Genomic DNA, 22,958 nt, shown 5'->3' on the forward strand with positions numbered 1-22,958 from the left:
ACTCCACTGCATGCAATCAGGATCCATTGCGCCACAATGCATGGAATCCTCTGCATTCAAAAATGCTGCATGGAATTGACTGCATTCAATCGGGATGCATTGGGCCTCGCTGCATGGACTCCACTGCATACAATCAGGATCCATTGCGCCACAATGCATGGAATCCTCTGCATTCAATGACGCTGCATGTAATCCACTGCATTCAATCGGGATGCTTTGGGCCATTCTGCATAAAATCCACTGCATTCAATCATGCTGCATGGAATCCACTGCATTCAATCAGGCTGCATACAATCCACTGCATTCAATAGGGTTCCATTTCTTCACGCTGCATGGAATACACGGCATTCAATCACGCTGCATGGAATCCACTGCATTCAATCGGGATGCATTTTACCTCACTGCATGGAGTTCACTGCATTCAATCACAATGCATGGAATCCACTGCATTCAATCGGAATGCATTTTACAACGCTGCATGGATTACACTGCAATCAATCACGCTGCATGGAATCCACTGCATTCAATCGGGATGATTTGGGCCATGCTACATATAATCCACAGCATTCAATCGGGATGATTTGGCCTCGCTGCATAGACTCCACTGCATACAATCAGGAACCATTGCGCCACAATGCATGGAATCCTCTGCATTCAAAAATGCTGCATGGAATTGAATGCATTCAATCGGGATGCATTGGGCCTCGCTGCATGGACTCCACCTCATATAATCGGGATCGATTGCACCTCAATGCATGGAATCCTCTGCATTCAATGACGCTGCATGGGATCCACGGCATTCAATCGGGATGGTTTGGGCCATGCTGCATAAAATCCGCTGCATTCAATAGGGTTCCATTACTTCACGCTGCATGGAATCCGCTGCATTCAATCAAGCTGCATGGAATCCACTGCATTCAATCGGGATGGATTTTACCACGCTGCATGGATTACACTGCATTCAATCACCATGCATGGATTCCACTGCATTCAATCCGGATGTTTTGGGCCATGCTGCATAAAATCCACTGCATTCAATCATGCTGCATGGAATCAACTGCATTCAATCCGGATGCTTTGTGCCATGCTGCCTAAAATACACTGCATTCAATCATGCTGCATGGCATCCACTGCATTCAATCATGCTGCATGGAATCCACTGCATTGAATAAGCTTTCATTTCTTCACGCTGCATGGAATCCACTGCATTCAATCATGCTGCATGGAATCCACTGCATTCAATCATGCTGCATAAAATCCACTGCATTCAATACGGTTCCATTTCCTCACGCTGCATAGAATACACTGCATTCAATCCCGCTGTATGGAATACACTGCCTTCAATCGGGATGCATTTTACCATGCTGCATGGATTACACTGCATTCAATCACAATGCATGGAATCCACTGCATACAATCGGGATGCATTGGCCTCACTGCATGGACTCCACTGCATACAATCGGGACCCATTGCGCCACAATGCATGGAATCCTCTGCATTCAATGACGCTGCATGGAATCCACTGAATTCAATCGGGATGCTTTGGGCCATGCTGCATAAAATCCACTGCATTCAATCACGCTGCATGGAATCCACTGCATTCAATCATGCTGCATAAAATCCACTGCATTCAATCATGCTGCATAAAATCAATTGCATTCAATAAGGTTCCATTTCTTCACGCTGCATGGAATCCACTGAATTCAATCACGCTGCATGGAATCCACTGCATTCAATCGGAATGCATTTTACAACGCTGCATGGATTACACTGCAATCAATCACGCTGCATCGAATCCACTGCATTCAGTCGGGATGATTTGGGCCATGCTCCATATAATCCACAGCATTCAATCAGGATGATTTGGCCTTGCTGCACGGACTCCACTGCATACAATCAGGATCCATTGCGCCACAATGCATGGAATCCTCTGCATTCAAAAATGCTGCATGGAATTGACTGCATTCAATCGGGATGCATTGGGCCTCGCTGCATGGACTCCACTGCATACAATCAGGATCCATTTCGCCACAATGCATGGAATCCTCTGCATTCAATGACGCTGCATTGAATCCACTGCATTCAATCGGGATGCTTTGGGACATGCTGCATAAAATCCACTGCATTCAATCATGCTGCATGGAATCCACTGCATTCAATCAGGCTGCATAAAATCCACTGCATTCAATAGGGTTCCATTACTTCACGCTGCATGGAATCCACTGCATTCAATAAGGATGCATTTTACCACGCTGCATGGATTCCACTGATTTCAATCACAATGCCTGGAATCCACTGCATTCAATCGGGAAGCATTGGGCCTCGCTGCATGGACTCCACTGCATACAATCGGGATCCATTGCGCCTCAATGCATGGAATCCCCTGCATTCAATGACGCTGCATGGAATCCACTGCATTCAATCGGGATGCTTTGGGAAATGCTGCATAAAATCCACTGCATTCAATCATGCTGCATGGAATCCACTTCATTCTATCATGCTTCAAAAAATCCACTGCATTCAATAGGGTTCCATTATTTCACGCTGCATGGAATCCACTGAATTCAATCACGCTGCATGGAATACACTGCATTCAATCGGGATGCGTTTTTCCAAGCTATATTGAGTGCACTGCATTCAATCACGCTGCCTGGAATCCACTGCATTCAATCGGGATGATTTGGGCCATAATGCATAAAATCCACTGCATTCAATTGGGATGCATTTGGCCTCACTGCATGGACTCCACTGCACACAATCGGGATCCATTGCGCCTCAATGCATGGAATCCTCTGCATTCAATGACGCTGCATGGAATCCACTGCATTCAATCGGGATGCTTTGGGCCATGCTGCATAAAATCCACTGCATTCAATCATGCTGCATGGACTCCACTGCATTCAATCATGCTGCATAATATCCACTGCATTCAATAGGGTTCCATTTCTTCAGGCTAAATGGAATCCACTGCATTCAATCACACTGCATGGAATCCACTGCATTCAATCGGGATACATTTTACCACGCTGCATGGAGTGCACTGCAATCAATCACAATGCATGGAATCCACTGCATTCAATCGGCATGCTTTGGGCCATGCTGCATAAAATCCACTGCATTCAATCATGCTGCATGGAATCCACTGTATTCATTCACGCTGCAAAAATCCACTGAATTCAATAAGGTTCCATTTCTTCACGCTGCATGGAATCAACTGCATTCAATCACGCTGCATGGAATCCACTGCATTCAATCAGGATGCTTTGGGCCATGCTGCATAATAGCCACTGCATTCAATCATACTGCATCGAATCCTCTGCATTCAATCATGCTGCATAAAATCCACTGCATTCAATATGGTTCCATTTCTTCACGCTGCATGGAATCCACTGCATTCAATCGGGATGTTTGGGCCATGCTGCATAAACTCCACTGCATACAATCAGGATCCATTGTGCCACAATGCATGGAATCCTCTGCATTCAAAAATGCTGCATGGAATTGACTGCATTCAATCGGGATGAATTGGGCCTCGCTGCATGGACTCCACTGCATACAATCGGGATCCATTGCGCCACAATGCATGGAATTCTCTGCATTCAATGATGCTGCGTGGAATCCACTGCATTCAATCGGGATGCTTTGGGCCATGCTGCATAAAATCCACTGCATTCAGTCATGCTGCATGGAATCCACTGCATTCAATCATGCTTCATAAAATCCACTGCATTCAATAGGGTTCCATTTCTTCACGCTGCATGGAATCCACTGCATTCAATCACGCTGCATGGAATCCACTGCATTCACTCGGGATCCATTTCACAACGCTGCATGGAATCCACTGCATTGAATCTCGATGCATGGAATCCACTGCATTACATTGGTATCAATTACACAATGCTGCAGGGAATCCACTGCATTCAGTCGGGATCCATTGCAGCATGCTGCATGGATTCCACTGCATTCAACCTGGATACATTGCCCCACGCTGCATGCAATCCTTTTCATTCACTCTGGATGCATTACACAACGCTGCATGGAATCCAGTGCATTCAATCACGCCACAGGGAATCCACTGCATTCAATCAGGATCCATTGGGCCAAGCTGCATGCAATCCACTGCATTCAAGCAGGATCCATTGGGCCAAGCTGCATGCAATCCACTGCATTCACCCGGGATGAATTTCACACTGCTGCAAGGAATCAAGTGCATTCACTCACACTGCATGTATTCCACTGCATTCAACCTGGAGACATTGCCCCACGCTGCATGCAATCCACTGCATTCACTCGGTATGCATTCCACAACGCTGCATGGAATCCACTGCATTCAATCATGCTTCATGGAATCCACTGCATTCAGTCGGTATCCATTGGGCCACGCTGCATGGAATCCACTGCATTCACTCGCGATGCATTTCACACTGCTGCATGGAATCGGTTGCATTCAGACACAGTGCATGGACTCCACTGCATTCAATCGGTATCAATTACACCAAGCTGAATGGAATCCACTTCATTCAATCGAGATACATTGCACCACTCTGCATACAATCCACTGCATTCAAACACGCTGCATGGGATACACTGCATTCAATCGGCATGCTTTGGTCCATGCTGCATAAAATCCACTGCATTCAATCGGGATGCATTGGGCCTCGCTGCATGGACCCCACTGCATACAATCGGGATCCATTGCGCCACAATGCATGGAATCCTCTGCATTCAATGATGCTGCATGGAATCCACTGCATTCAATCGGGATGCTTTAGGCCATGCTGCATAAATTCCACTACATTCAATCATGCTGCATGGAATCCACTGCATTCAATCATGCTGCATAATATCCACTGCATTCAATAGGGTTCCATTACTTCACGCTGCATGGATTACACTGCATTCAATCATGTTGCATGGAATCCACTGCATTCAATCGGGATGCATTTTACCTCGCTGCATGGAGTGCACTTCATTCAATCACCATGCATGGAATCCACTGCATTCAATCGGGATGATTTGGGCCATGCTGCATAAAATCCACTGCATTCAATCGGGATGCATTGGGCCTCACTGCATGGACTCCACTGCATACAATCAGGATCTATTGCGCCACAATGCATGGAATCCTCTGCATTCAATGACGCTGCATGGAATCCACTGCATTCAATCGGGATGCTTTGGGCCATGCTGCATAAAATCCACTGCATTCAATCATGCTGCATGGAATCCACTGCATTCAATCATGCTTCATAAAATCCACTGCATTCAATAGGGTTCCATTTCTTCATGCTGCATGGAATACACGGCATTCAATCATGCTGCATGGAATCCACTGCATTGAATCGGGATGATTTGGGCCATGCTCCATATAATCCACAGCATTCAATCGGGATGATTTGGCCTCGCTGCATAGACTCCACTGCATACAATCAGGATCCATTGCGCCACAATGCATGGAATCCTCTGCATTCAAAAATGCTGCATGGAATTGAATGCATTCAATCGGGATGCATTGGGCCTCGCTGCATGGACTCCACCTCATTTAATCGGGATCGATAGCGCCTCAATGCATGAAATTCTCTGCATTCAATGACGCTGCATGGGATCCACTGCATTCAATCGGGATGGTTTGGGCCATGCTGCATAAAATCCACTGCATTCAATCATGCTGCATAATATCCACTTCATTCAATAGGGTTCCATTACTTCACGCTGCATGGAATCTGCTGCATTCAATCGGGATGGATTTTACCAAGCTGCATGGATTACACTGCATTCAATCACCATGCATGGATTCCACTGCATTCAATCCGGATGTTTTGGGCCATGCTGCATAAAATCCACTGCATTCAATCATGCTGCATGGAATCCACTGCATTCAATCGGGATGCTTTGGGCCATGCTGCATAAAATCCACTGCATTCAATCATGCTGCATGGCATCCACTGCATTCAATCATGCTGCATGGAATCCACTGCATTGAATAAGCTTTCATTTCTTCACGCTGCATGGAATCCACTGCATTCAATCGGGATGCGTTTTTCCAAGCTATATGGAGTGCACTGCATTCAATCACGCTGCATGGAATCCACGGCATTCAATGGGATGATTTGGGCCATGCTGCATAAAATCCACTTCATTCAATTGGGATGCATTTGCCCTCACTGCATGGACTCCACTGCATACAATCGGGATCCATTGCGCCAAAATAAATGGAATCCTCTGCATTCAATGATGCTGCATGGAATCCACTGCATTCAATCGGGATGCTTTGGGCCATGCTGCATAAAATCCACTGCATTCAATCATGCTGCATGGAATCCACTGCATTCAATCAGGCTGCATAATATCCACTGCATTCAATAGGGTTCCATTTCTTCACGCTGCATGGAGTCCACTGCATTCAATCACGCTGCATGGAATCCACTGCATTCAATCGGGATGCTTTGGGCCATGCTGCATAAAATCCACTGCATTCAATCATGCTGCATGGAATCCACTGCATTCAATCATGCTTCATAAAATCCACTGCATTCAATAGGGTTCCATTTCTTCACGCTGCATGGAATACACAGCATTCAATCACGCTGCATGGAATCCACTGCATTCAATCGGGATGCATTTTTCCACGCTATATTGAGTGCACTGCATTCAATCACAATGCATGGAATCCACTGCATTCACTCGGGATCCATTTCACAACGCTGCATGGAATCCACTGCATTGAATCTCGATGCATGGAATCCACTGCATTACATTGGTATCAATTACACAATGCTGCAGGGAATCCACTGCATTCAATCGGGATCCATTGCAGCATGCTGCATGGATTCCACTGCATTCAACCTGGATACATTGCCCCACGCTGCATGCAATCCTTTTCATTCACTCTGGATGCATTACACAACGCTGCATGGAATCCAGTGCATTCAATCACGCCACAGGGAATCCACTGCATTCAATCAGGATCCATTGGGCCATGCTGCACGGAATCGACTGCATTCAATCAGGATCCATTGGGCCAAGCTGCATGCAATCCACTGCATTCACCCGGGATGAATTTCACACTGCTGCAAGGAATCAAGTGCATTCACTCACACTGCATGTATTCCACTGCATTCAACCTGGAGACATTGCCCCACGCTGCATGCAATCCACTGCATTCACTCGGTATGCATTCCACAACGCTGCATGGAATCCACTGCATTCAATCATGCTTCATGGAATCCACTGCATTCAGTCGGTATCCATTGGGCCACGCTGCATGGAATCCACTGCCTTCACTCGCGATGCATTTCACACTGCTGCATGGAATCGGTTGCATTCAGACACAGTGCATGGACTCCACTGCATTCAATCGGTATCAATTACACCAAGCTGAATGGAATCCACTTCATTCAATCGAGATACATTGCACCACTCTGCATACAATCCACTGCATTCAAACACGCTGCATGGGATACAATGCATTCAATCGGGATGTTTGGGCCATGCTGCATAAAATCCACTGCATACAATCAGGATCCATTGCGCCACAATGCATGGAATCCTCTGCATTCACAAATGCTGCATGGAATTGACTGCATTCAATCGGGATGCATTGGGCCTCGCTGCATGGACCCCACTGCATACAATCGGGATCCATTGCGCCACAATGCATGGAATTCTCTGCATTCAATGATGCTGCGTGGAATCCACTGCATTCAATCGGGATGCTTTGGGCCATGCTGCATAAAATCCACTGCATTCAATCATGCTGCATGGAATCCACTGCATTCAATCGGGATGCTTTGGGCCATGCTGCATAAAATCCACTGCATTCAATCATGCTGCATGGAATCCACTGCATTCAATCATGCTTCATAAAATCCACTGCATTCAATAGGGTTCCATTTCTTCACGCTGCATGGAATACACAGCATTCAATCACGCTGCATGGAATCCGCTGCATTCAATCGGGATGCATTTTTCCACGCTATATTGAGTGCACTGCATTCAATCACAATGCATGGAATCCACTGCATTCACTCGGGATCCATTTCACAACGCTGCATGGAATCCACTGCATTGAATCTCGATGCATGGAATCCACTGCATTACATTGGTATCAATTACACAATGCTGCAGGGAATCCACTGCATTCAGTCGGGATCCATTGCAGCATGCTGCATGGATTCCACTGCATTCAACCTGGATACATTGCCCCACGCTGCATGCAATCCTTTTCATTCACTCTGGATGCATTACACAACGCTGCATGGAATCCAGTGCATTCAATCACGCCACAGGGAATCCACTGCATTCAATCAGGATCCATTGGGCCATGCTGCACGGAATCGACTGCATTCAATCAGGATCCATTGGGCCAAGCTGCACGGAATCGACTGCATTCAATCAGGATCCATTGGGCCAAGCTGCATGCAATCCACTGCATTCACCCGGGATGAATTTCACACTGCTGCAAGGAATCAAGTGCATTCACTCACACTGCATGTATTCCACTGCATTCAACCTGGATACATTGCCCCACGCTGCATGCAATCCACTGCATTCACTCGGTATGCATTCCACAATGCTGCATGGAATCCACTGCATTCAATCATGCTTCATGGAATCCACTGCATTCAGTCGGTATCCATTGGGCCAAGCTGAATGGAATCCACTTCATTCAATAGAGATACATTGCACCACTCTGCATACAATCCACTGCATTCAAACACGCTGCATGGGATACACTGCATTCAATCGGGATGTTTGGGCCATGCTGCATAAAATCCACTGCATTCAATCGGGATGCATTGGGCCTCGCTGCATGGACTCCACTGCATACAATAGGGATCCATTGCGCCACAATGCATGGAATCCTCTGCATTCAATGACGCTGCATGGAATCCACTGCATTCAATCGGGATGCTTTAGGCCATGCTGCATAAATTCCACTACATTCAATCATGCTGCATGGACTCCACTGCATTCAATCATGCTGCATAATATCCACTGCATTCAATCATGCTGCATAAAATCCACTGCATTCAGTAGGGTTCCATTTCCTCACGCTGCATGGAATCCACTGCATTCTATCGGGATGCATTTTACCACGCTTCATGGATTACACTGCATTCAATCATGCTGCATGGAATCCACTGCATTCAATCGGGATCCATTGTGCCACAATGCATGGAATCCTCTGCATTCAAAAATGCTGCATGGAATCCACTGCATTCAATCGGGATGCTTTGGGCCATGCTGCATAAAATCCACTGCATTCAATCACGCTGCATGGAATCCACTGCATTCAATCATGCTGCATAAAATCCACTGCATTCAATCATGCTGCATAGAATCAATTGCATTCAATAAGGTTCCATTTCTTCACGCTGCATGGAATCCACTGAATTCAATCACGCTGCATGGAATCCACTGCATTCAATCGGGATGCATTTTACCACGCTGCATGGATTACACTGCAATCAATCACACTGCATCGAATTCACTACATTCAGTCGGGATGATTTGGGCCATGCTCCATATAATGCACAGCATTCAATCGGGATGATTTCGCCTCGCTGCATGGACTCCACTGCATGCAATCAGGATCCATTGCGCCACAATGCACGGAATCCTCTGCATTCAAAAATGCTGCATGGAATTGACTGCATTCAATCGGGATGCATTGGGCCTCGCTGCATGGACTCCACTGCATACAATCAGGATCCATTGCGCCACAATGCATGGAATCCTCTGCATTCAATGACGCTGCATGTAATCCACTGCATTCAATCGGGATGCTTTGGGCCATTCTGCATAAAATCCACTGCATTCAATCATGCTGCATGGAATCCACTGCATTCAATCAGGCTGCATACAATCCACTGCATTCAATAGGGTTCCATTTCTTCACGCTGCATGGAATACACGGCATTCAATCACGCTGCATGGAATCCACTGCATTCAATCGGGATGCATTTTACCTCACTGCATGGAGTTCACTGCATTCAATCACAATGCATGGAATCCACTGCATTCAATCGGAATGCATTTTACAACGCTGCATGGATTACACTGCAATCAATCACGCTGCATGGAATCCACTGCATTCAATCGGGATGATTTGGGCCATGCTCCATATAATCCACAGCATTCAATCGGGATGATTTGGCCTCGCTGCATAGACTCCACTGCATACAATCAGGAACCATTGCGCCACAATGCATGGAATCCTCTGCATTCAAAAATGCTGCATGGAATTGAATGCATTCAATCGGGATGCATTGGGCCTCGCTGCATGGACTCCACCTCATATAATCGGGATCGATTGCACCTCAATGCATGGAATCCTCTGCATTCAATGACGCTGCATGGGATCCACGGCATTCAATCGGGATGGTTTGGGCCATGCTGCATAAAATCCACTGCATTCAATCATGCTGCATAAAATCCGCTGCATTCAATAGGGTTCCATTACTTCACGCTGCATGGAATCCGCTGCATTCAATCAAGCTGCATGGAATCCACTGCATTCAATCGGGATGGATTTTACCACGCTGCATGGATTACACTGCATTCAATCACCATGCATGGATTCCACTGCATTCAATCCGGATGTTTTGGGCCATGCTGCATAAAATCCACTGCATTCAATCATGCTGCATGGAATCAACTGCATTCAATCCGGATGCTTTGTGCCATGCTGCCTAAAATACACTGCATTCAATCATGCTGCATGGCATCCACTGCATTCAATCATGCTGCATGGAATCCACTGCATTGAATAAGCTTTCATTTCTTCACGCTGCATGGAATCCACTGCATTCAATCATGCTGCATGGAATCCACTGCATTCAATCATGCTGCATAAAATCCACTGCATTCAATACGGTTCCATTTCCTCACGCTGCATAGAATACACTGCATTCAATCCCGCTGTATGGAATACACTGCCTTCAATCGGGATGCATTTTACCATGCTGCATGGATTACACTGCATTCAATCACAATGCATGGAATCCACTGCATACAATCGGGATGCATTGGCCTCACTGCATGGACTCCACTGCATACAATCGGGACCCATTGCGCCACAATGCATGGAATCCTCTGCATTCAATGACGCTGCATGGAATCCACTGAATTCAATCGGGATGCTTTGGGCCATGCTGCATAAAATCCACTGCATTCAATCACGCTGCATGGAATCCACTGCATTCAATCATGCTGCATAAAATCCACTGCATTCAATCATGCTGCATAAAATCAATTGCATTCAATAAGGTTCCATTTCTTCACGCTGCATGGAATCCACTGAATTCAATCACGCTGCATGGAATCCACTGCATTCAATCGGAATGCATTTTACAACGCTGCATGGATTACACTGCAATCAATCACGCTGCATCGAATCCACTGCATTCAGTCGGGATGATTTGGGCCATGCTCCATATAATCCACAGCATTCAATCAGGATGATTTGGCCTCGCTGCACGGACTCCACTGCATACAATCAGGATCCATTGCGCCACAATGCATGGAATCCTCTGCATTCAATGACGCTGCATTGAATCCACTGCATTCAATCGGGATGCTTTGGGACATGCTGCATAAAATCCACTGCATTCAATCATGCTGCATGGAATCCACTGCATTCAATCAGGCTGCATAAAATCCACTGCATTCAATAGGGTTCCATTACTTCACGCTGCATGGAATCCACTGCATTCAATAAGGATGCATTTTACCACGCTGCATGGATTCCACTGATTTCAATCACAATGCCTGGAATCCACTGCATTCAATCGGGAAGCATTGGGCCTCGCTGCATGGACTCCACTGCATACAATCGGGATCCATTGCGCCTCAATGCATTGAATCCCCTGCATTCAATGACGCTGCATGGAATCCACTGCATTCAATCGGGATGCTTTGGGAAATGCTGCATAAAATCCACTGCATTCAATCATGCTGCATGGAATCCACTTCATTCTATCATGCTTCAAGAAATCCACTGCATTCAATAGGGTTCCATTATTTCACGCTGCATGGAATCCACTGAATTCAATCACGCTGCATGGAATACACTGCATTCAATCGGGATGCGTTTTTCCAAGCTATATTGAGTGCACTGCATTCAATCACGCTGCCTGGAATCCACTGCATTCAATCGGGATGATTTGGGCCATCATGCATAAAATCCACTGCATTCAATTGGGATGCATTTGGCCTCACTGCATGGACTCCACTGCACACAATCGGGATCCATTGCGCCTCAATGCATGGAATCCTCTGCATTCAATGACGCTGCATGGAATCCACTGCATTCAATCGGGATGCTTTGGGCCATGCTGCATAAAATCCACTGCATTCAATCATGCTGCATGGACTCCACTGCATTCAATCATGCTGCATAATATCCACTGCATTCAATAGGGTTCCATTTCTTCAGGCTAAATGGAATCCACTGCATTCAATCACACTGCATGGAATCCACTGCATTCAATCGGGATACATTTTACCACGCTGCATGGAGTGCACTGCAATCAATCACAATGCATGGAATCCACTGCATTCAATCGGCATGCTTTGGGCCATGCTGCATAAAATCCACTGCATTCAATCATGCTGCATGGAATCCACTGTATTCATTCACGCTGCAAAAATCCACTGAATTCAATAAGGTTCCATTTCTTCACGCTGCATGGAATCAACTGCATTCAATCACGCTGCATGGAATCCACTGCATTCAATCAGGATGCTTTGGGCCATGCTGCATAATAGCCACTGCATTCAATCATACTGCATCGAATCCTCTGCATTCAATCATGCTGCATAAAATCCACTGCATTCAATATGGTTCCATTTCTTCACGCTGCATGGAATCCACTGCATTCAATCGGGATGTTTGGGCCATGCTGCATAAACTCCACTGCATACAATCAGGATCCATTGTGCCACAATGCATGGAATCCTCTGCATTCAAAAATGCTGCATGGAATTGACTGCATTCAATCGGGATGAATTGGGCCTCGCTGCATGGACTCCACTGCATACAATCGGGATCCATTGCGCCACAATGCATGGAATTCTCTGCATTCAATGATGCTGCGTGGAATCCACTGCATTCAATCGGGATGCTTTGGGCCATGCTGCATAAAATCCACTGCATTCAGTCATGCTGCATGGAATCCACTGCATTCAATCATGCTTCATAAAATCCACTGCATTCAATAGGGTTCCATTTCTTCACGCTGCATGGAATCCACTGCATTCAATCACGCTGCATGGAATCCACTGCATTCACTCGGGATCCATTTCACAACGCTGCATGGAATCCACTGCATTGAATCTCGATGCATGGAATCCACTGCATTACATTGGTATCAATTACACAATGCTGCAGGTAATCCACTGCATTCAGTCGGGATCCATTGCAGCATGCTGCATGGATTCCACTGCATTCAACCTGGATACATTGCCCCACGCTGCATGCAATCCTTTTCATTCACTCTGGATGCATTACACAACGCTGCATGGAATCCAGTGCATTCAATCACGCCACAGGGAATCCACTGCATTCAATCAGGATCCATTGGGCCAAGCTGCATGCAATCCACTGCATTCACCCGGGATGAATTTCACACTGCTGCAAGGAATCAAGTGCATTCACTCACACTGCATGTATTCCACTGCATTCAACCTGGAGACATTGCCCCACGCTGCATGCAATCCACTGCATTCACTCGGTATGCATTCCACAACGCTGCATGGAATCCACTGCATTCAATCATGCTTCATGGAATCCACTGCATTCAGTCGGTATCCATTGGGCCACGCTGCATGGAATCCACTGCCTTCACTCGCGATGCATTTCACACTGCTGCATGGAATCGGTTGCATTCAGACACAGTGCATGGACTCCACTGCATTCAATCGGTATCAATTACACCAAGCTGAATGGAATCCACTTCATTCAATCGAGATACATTGCACCACTCTGCATACAATCCACTGCATTCAAACACGCTGCATGGGATACACTGCATTCAATCGGCATGCTTTGGTCCATGCTGCATAAAATCCACTGCATTCAATCGGGATGCATTGGGCCTCGCTGCATGGACCCCACTGCATACAATCGGGATCCATTGCGCCACAATGCATGGAATCCTCTGCATTCAATGATGCTGCATGGAATCCACTGCATTCAATCGGGATGCTTTAGGCCATGCTGCATAAATTCCACTACATTCAATCATGCTGCATGGAATCCACTGCATTCAATCATGCTGCATAATATCCACTGCATTCAATAGGGTTCCATTACTTCACGCTGCATGGATTACACTGCATTCAATCATGTTGCATGGAATCCACTGCATTCAATCGGGATGCATTTTACCTCGCTGCATGGAGTGCACTTCATTCAATCACCATGCATGGAATCCACTGCATTCAATCGGGATGATTTGGGCCATGCTGCATAAAATCCACTGCATTCAATCGGGATGCATTGGGCCTCACTGCATGGACTCCACTGCATACAATCAGGATCTATTGCGCCACAATGCATGGAATCCTCTGCATTCAATGACGCTGCATGGAATCCACTGCATTCAATCGGGATGCTTTGGGCCATGCTGCATAAAATCCACTGCATTCAATCATGCTGCATGGAATCCACTGCATTCAATCATGCTTCATAAAATCCACTGCATTCAATAGGGTTCCATTTCTTCATGCTGCATGGAATCCACTGCATTCAATCGGAATGCATTTTACAACGCTGCATGGATTACACTGCAATCAATCACGCTGCATGGAATCCACTGCATTGAATCGGGATGATTTGGGCCATGCTCCATATAATCCACAGCATTCAATCGGGATGATTTGGCCTCGCTGCATAGACTCCACTGCATACAATCAGGATCCATTGCGCCACAATGCATGGAATCCTCTGCATTCAAAAATGCTGCATGGAATTGAATGCATTCAATCGGGATGCATTGGGCCTCGCTGCATGGACTCCACCTCATTTAATCGGGATCGATAGCGCCTCAATGCATGAAATCCTCTGCATTCAATGACGCTGCATGGGATCCACTGCATTCAATCGGGATGGTTTGGGCCATGCTGCATAAAATCCACTGCATTCAATCATGCTGCATAATATCCACTTCATTCAATAGGGTTCCATTACTTCACGCTGCATGGAATCTGCTGCATTCAATCGGGATGGATTTTACCAAGCTGCATGGATTACACTGCATTCAATCACCATGCATGGATTCCACTGCATTCAATCCGGATGTTTTGGGCCATGCTGCATAAAATCCACTGCATTCAATCATGCTGCATGGAATCCACTGCATTCAATCGGGATGCTTTGGGCCATGCTGCATAAAATCCACTGCATTCAATCATGCTGCATGGCATCCACTGCATTCAATCATGCTGCATGGAATCCACTGCATTGAATAAGCTTTCATTTCTTCACGCTGCATGGAATCCACTGCATTCAATCATGCTGCATGGAATCCACTGCATTCAATCATGCTGCATAAAATCCACTGCATTCAATACGGTTCCATTTCCTCACGCTGCATAGAATACACTGCATTCAATCCCGCTGTATGGAATACACTGCCTTCAATCGGGATGCATTTTACCATGCTGCATGGATTACACTGCATTCAATCACAATGCATGGAATCCACTGCATTCAATCGGGATGCTTTGGGCCATGCTGCATAAAATCCACTGCATACAATCGGGATGCATTGGCCTCACTGCATGTACTCCACTGCATACAATCGTGACCCATTGCACCACAATGCATGGAATCCTCTGCATTCAATGACACTGCATGGAATCCACTGCATTCAATCGGGATGCTTTGGGCCATGCTGCATAAAATCCACTGCATTCAATCACGCTGCATGGAATCCACTGCATTCAATCATGCTGCATAAAATCCACTGAATTCAATCACGCTGCATGGAATCCACTGCATTCAATCGGGATGCATTTTACCACGCTGCATGGATTACACTGCAATCAATCACGCTGCATGGAATCCACTGCATTCAGTCGGGATGATTTGGACCATGCTCCATATAATCCACAGCATTCAATTGGGATGCATTTGGCCTCGCTGCATGGACTCCACTGCATACAATCGGGACCCATTGCGCCACAATGCATGGAATCCTCTGCATTCAATGACGCTGCATGGAATCCACTGCATTCAATCGGGATGCTTTGGGACATGCTGCATAAAATCCACTGCATTCAATCATGCTGCATGGAATCCACTGCATTCAATCATGCTGCATAATATCCACTGCATTCAATAGGGTTCCATTTCTTCAGGCTAAATTGAATCCACTGCATTCAAACACACTGCATGGAATCCACTGCATTCAATCGGCATGCTTTGGCCATGCTGCATAAAATCCACTGCATTCAATCATGCTGCATGGTATCCACTGTATACATTCACGCCGCAAAAATCCACTGAATTCAATAATGTTCCATTTCTTCACGCTGCATGGAATCAACTGCATTCAATCATGCTTCATAAAATCCACTGCATTCAATTGGGATGCATTTTACCAGGGTGAATGGATTACCTGCAGTCAATCACGCTGCATGGAATCCACTGCATTCAATCAGGATGCTTTGGGCCATGCTGCATAATATCCACTGCATTCAATCATACTGCATCGAATCCACTGCATTCAATCATGCTGCATAAAATCCACTGCATTCAATAGGGTTCCATTTCTTCACGCTGCATGGAATCCACTGCATTTTATCGGGATGCATTTTACCACGCTTCATGGATTACACTGCATTCAATCACGCTGCATGGAATCCACTGCATTCAATCGGGATGTTTGGGCCATGCTGCATAAAATCCACTGCATACAATCAGGATCCATTGCGCCACAATGCATGGAATCCTCTGCATTCAAAAATGCTGCATGGAATTGACTGCATTCAATCGGGATGCATTGGGCCTCGCTGCATGGACTCCACTGCATACAATCGGGATCCATTGCGCCACAATGCATGGAATTCTCTGCATTCAATCATGCTGCATGGAATCCACAGCATTCAATCATGCTGCATAAAATCCACTGCATTCAGTAGGGTTCCATTTCCTCACGCTGCATAGAATACACTGCATTCAATCCCGCTGTATGGAATACACTGCCTTCAATCGGGATGCATTTTACCATGCTGCATGGATTACACTGCATTCAATCACAATGCATGGAATCCACTGCATTCAATCGGGATGCTTTGGGCCATGCTGCATAAAATCCACTGCATTCAATCATGCTGCATGGAATCCACTGCATTCAATCATGCTGCATAGAATCCACTGCATTCAATACGGTTCCATTTCCTCACGCTGCATAGAATACACTGCATTCAATCCCGCTGTATGGAATACACTGCCTTCAATCGGGATGCATTTTACCATGCTGCATGGATTACACTGCATTCAATCACAATGCATGGAATCCACTGCATTCAATCGGGATGCTTTGGGCCATGCTGCATAAAATCCACTGCATACAATCGGGATGCATTGGCCTCACTGCATGGACTCCACTGCATATAATCGGGACCCATTGCGCCACAATGCATGGAATCCACTGCATTCAATCAGGCTGCATACAATCCACTGCATTCAATACCGTTCCATTATTTCACGCTGCATGGAATCCACTGCATTCAATAAGGATGCATTTTACCACGCTGCATGGATTCCACTGATTTCAATCACAATGCCTGGAATCCACTGCATTCAATCGGGATGCATTGGGCCTCGCTGCATGGACTCCACTGCATACAATCGGGATCCATTGCGCCTCAATGCATGGAATCCTCTGCATTCAATGATGCTGCATGGAATCCACTGCATTCAATCGGGATGCTTTGGGCCATGCTGCATAAAATCCACTGCATTCAATCACGCTGCATGGAATCCGCTTCATTCAATCGGGATGCATTTTTCCACGCTATATTGAGTGCACTGCATTCAATCACAATGCATGGAATCCACTGCATTCACTCGGGATCCATTTCACAACGCTGCATGGAATCCACTGCATTGAATCTCGATGCATGGAATCCACTGCATTACATTGGTATCAATTACACAATGCTGCAGGGAATCCACTGCATTCAGTCGGGATCCATTGCAGCATGCTGCATGGATTCCACTGCATTCAACCTGGATACATTGCCCCACGCTGCATGCAATCCTTTTCATTCACTCTGGATGCATTACACAACGCTGCATGGAATCCAGTGCATTCAATCACGCCACAGGGAATCCACTGCATTCAATCAGGATCCATTGGGCCATGCTGCACGGAATCGACTGCATTCAATCAGGATCCATTGGGCCAAGCTGCACGGAATCGACTGCATTCAATCAGGATCCATTGGGCCAAGCTGCATGCAATCCACTGCATTCACCCGGGATGAATTTCACACTGCTGCAAGGAATCAAGTGCATTCACTCACACTGCATGTATTCCACTGCATTCAACCTGGAGACATTGCCCCACGCTGCATGCAATCCACTGCATTCACTCGGTATGCATTCCACAATGCTGCATGGAATCCACTGCATTCAATCATGCTTCATGGAATCCACTGCATTCAGTCGGTATCCATTGGGCCAAGCTGAATGGAATCCACTTCATTCAATAGAGATACATTGCACCACTCTGCATACAATCCACTGCATTCAAACACGCTGCATGGGATACACTGCATTCAATCGGGATGTTTGGGCCATGCTGCATAAAATCCACTGCATTCAATCGGGATGCATTGGGCCTCGCTGCATGGACTCCACTGCATACAATAGGGATCCATTGCGCCACAATGCATGGAATCCTCTGCATTCAATGACGCTGCATGGAATCCACTGCATTCAATCGGGATGCTTTAGGCCATGCTGCATAAATTCCACTACATTCAATCATGCTGCATGGACTCCACTGCATTCAATCATGCTGCATAATATCCACTGCATTCAATCATGCTGCATAAAATCCACTGCATTCAGTAGGGTTCCATTTCCTCACGCTGCATGGAATCCACTGCATTCTATCGGGATGCATTTTACCACGCTTCATGGATTACACTGCATTCAATCACGCTGCATGGAATCCACTGCATTCAATCGGGATCCATTGTGCCACAATGCATGGAATCCTCTGCATTCAAAAATGCTGCATGGAATCCACTGCATTCAATCGGGATGCTTTGGGCCATGCTGCATAAAATCCACTGCATTCAATCACGCTGCATGGAATCCACTGCATTCAATCATGCTGCATAAAATCCACTGCATTCAATCATGCTGCATAGAATCAATTGCATTCAATAAGGTTCCATTTCTTCACGCTGCATGGAATCCACTGAATTCAATCACGCTGCATGGAATCCACTGCATTCAATCGGGATGCATTTTACCACGCTGCATGGATTACACTGCAATCAATCACACTGCATCGAATTCACTACATTCAGTCGGGATGATTTGGGCCATGCTCCATATAATGCACAGCATTCAATCGGGATGATTTCGCCTCGCTGCATGGACTCCACTGCATGCAATCAGGATCCATTGCGCCACAATGCATGGAATCCTCTGCATTCAAAAATGCTGCATGGAATTGACTGCATTCAATCGGGATGCATTGGGCCTCACTGCATGGACTCCACTGCATACAATCAGGATCCATTGCGCCACAATGCATGGAATCCTCTGCATTCAATGACGCTGCATGTAATCCACTGCATTCAATCGGGATGCTTTGGGCCATTCTGCATAAACTCCACTGCATTCAATCATGCTGCATGGAATCCACTGCATTCAATCAGGCTGCATACAATCCACTGCATTCAATAGGGTTCCATTTCTTCACGCTGCATGGAATACACGGCATTCAATCACGCTGCATGGAATCCACTGCATTCAATCGGGATGCATTTTACCTCACTGCATGGAGTTCACTGCATTCAATCACAATGCATGGAATCCACTGCATTCAATCGGAATGCATTTTACAACGCTGCATGGATTACACTGCAATCAATCACGCTGCATGGAATCCACTGCATTCAATCGGGATGATTTGGGCCATGCTCCATATAATCCACAGCATTCAATCGGGATGATTTGGCCTCGCTGCATAGACTCCACTGCATACAATCAGGAACCATTGCGCCACAATGCATGGAATCCTCTGCATTCAAAAATGCTGCATGGAATTGAATGCATTCAATCGGGATGCATTGGGCCTCGCTGCATGGACTCCACCTCATATAATCGGGATCGATTGCACCTCAATGCATGGAATCCTCTGCATTCAATGACGCTGCATGGGATCCACGGCATTCAATCGGGATGGTTTGGGCCATGCTGCATAAAATCCACTGCATTCAATCATGCTGCATAAAATCCGCTGCATTCAATAGGGTTCCATTACTTCACGCTGCATGGAATCCGCTGCATTCAATCAAGCTGCATGGAATCCACTGCATTCAATCGGGATGGATTTTACCACGCTGCATGGATTACACTGCATTCAATCACCATGCATGGATTCCACTGCATTCAATCCGGATGTTTTGGGCCATGCTGCATAAAATCCACTGCATTCAATCATGCTGCATGGAATCAACTGCATTCAATCCGGATGCTTTGTGCCATGCTGCCTAAAATACACTGCATTCAATCATGCTGCATGGCATCCACTGCATTCAATCATGCTGCATGGAATCCACTGCATTGAATAAGCTTTCATTTCTTCACGCTGCATGGAATCCACTGCATTCAATCATGCTGCATGGAATCCACTGCATTCAATCATGCTGCATAAAATCCACTGCATTCAATACGGTTCCATTTCCTCACGCTGCATAGAATACACTGCATTCAATCCCGCTGTATGGAATACACTGCCTTCAATCGGGATGCATTTTACCATGCTGCATGGATTACACTGCATTCAATCACAATGCATGGAATCCACTGCATACAATCGGGATGCATTGGCCTCACTGCATGGACTCCACTGCATACAATCGGGACCCATTGCGCCACAATGCATGGAATCCTCTGTATTCAATGACGCTGCATGGAATCCACTGAATTCAATCGGGATGCTTTGGGCCATGCTGCATAAAATCCACTGCATTCAATCACGCTGCATGGAATCCACTGCATTCAATCATGCTGCATAAAATCCACTGCATTCAATCATGCTGCATAAAATCAATTGCATTCAATAAGGTTCCATTTCTTCACGCTGCATGGAATCCACTGAATTCAATCACGCTGCATGGAATCCACTGCATTCAATCGGAATGCATTTTACAACGCTGCATGGATTACACTGCAATCAATCACGCTGCATCGAATCCACTGCATTCAGTCGGGATGTTTTGGGCCATGCTCCATATAATCCACAGCATTCAATCAGGATGATTTGGCCTCGCTGCACGGACTCCACTGCATACAATCAGGATCCATTGCGCCACAATGCATGGAATACTCTGCATTCAAAAATGCTGCATGGAATTGACTGCATTCAATCGGGATGCATTGGGCCTCGCTGCATGGACTCCACTGCATACAATCAGGATCCATTTCGCCACAATGCATGGAATCCTCTGCATTCAATGACGCTGCATTGAATCCACTGCATTCAATCGGGATGCTTTGGGACATGCTGCATAAAATCCACTGCATTCAATCATGCTGCATGGAATCCACTGCATTCAATCAGGCTGCATAAAATCCACTGCATTCAATAGGGTTCCATTACTTCACGCTGCATGGAATCCACTGCATTCAATAAGGATGCATTTTACCACGCTGCATGGATTCCACTGATTTCAATCACAATGCCTGGAATCCACTGCATTCAATCGGGAAGCATTGGGCCTCGCTGCATGGACTCCACTGCATACAATCGGGATCCATTGCGCCTCAATGCATGGAATCCCCTGCATTCAATGACGCTGCATGGAATCCACTGCATTCAATCGGGATGCTTTGGGAAATGCTGCATAAAATCCACTGCATTCAATCATGCTGCATGGAATCCACTTCATTCTATCATGCTTCAAGAAATCCACTGCATTCAATAGGGTTCCATTATTTCACGCTGCATGGAATCCACTGAATTCAATCACGCTGCATGGAATACACTGCATTCAATCGGGATGCGTTTTTCCAAGCTATATTGAGTGCACTGCATTCAATCACGCTGCCTGGAATCCACTGCATTCAATCGGGATGATTTGGGCCATGATGCATAAAATCCACTGCATTCAATTGGGATGCATTTGGCCTCACTGCATGGACTCCACTGCACACAATCGGGATCCATTGCGCCTCAATGCATGGAATCCTCTGCATTCAATGACGCTGCATGGAATCCACTGCATTCAATCGGGATGCTTTGGGCCATGCTGCATAAAATCCACTGCATTCAATCATGCTGCATGGACTCCACTGCATTCAATCATGCTGAATAATATCCACTGCATTCAATAGGGTTCCATTTCTTCAGGCTAAATGGAATCCACTGCATTCAATCACACTGCATGGAATCCACTGCATTCAATCGGGATACATTTTACCACGCTGCATGGAGTGCACTGCAATCAATCACAATGCATGGAATCCACTGCATTCAATCGGCATGCTTTGGGCCATGCTGCATAAAATCCACTGCATTCAATCATGCTGCATGGAATCCACTGTATTCATTCACGCTGCAAAAATCCACTGAATTCAATAAGGTTCCATTTCTTCACGCTGCATGGAATCAACTGCATTCAATCACGCTGCATGGAATCCACTGCATTCAATCAGGATGCTTTGGGCCATGCTGCATAATATCCACTGCATTCAATCATA

Source organism: Sus scrofa, chromosome 15, assembly GCF_054392235.1.
Source record: "Sus scrofa isolate SSC_HxYL_T2T_F1_AM1 chromosome 15, Sscrofa_HxYL_maternal_Yorkshire_Landrace_v2.0, whole genome shotgun sequence".
NCBI lineage: Eukaryota > Metazoa > Chordata > Mammalia > Artiodactyla > Suidae > Sus > Sus scrofa.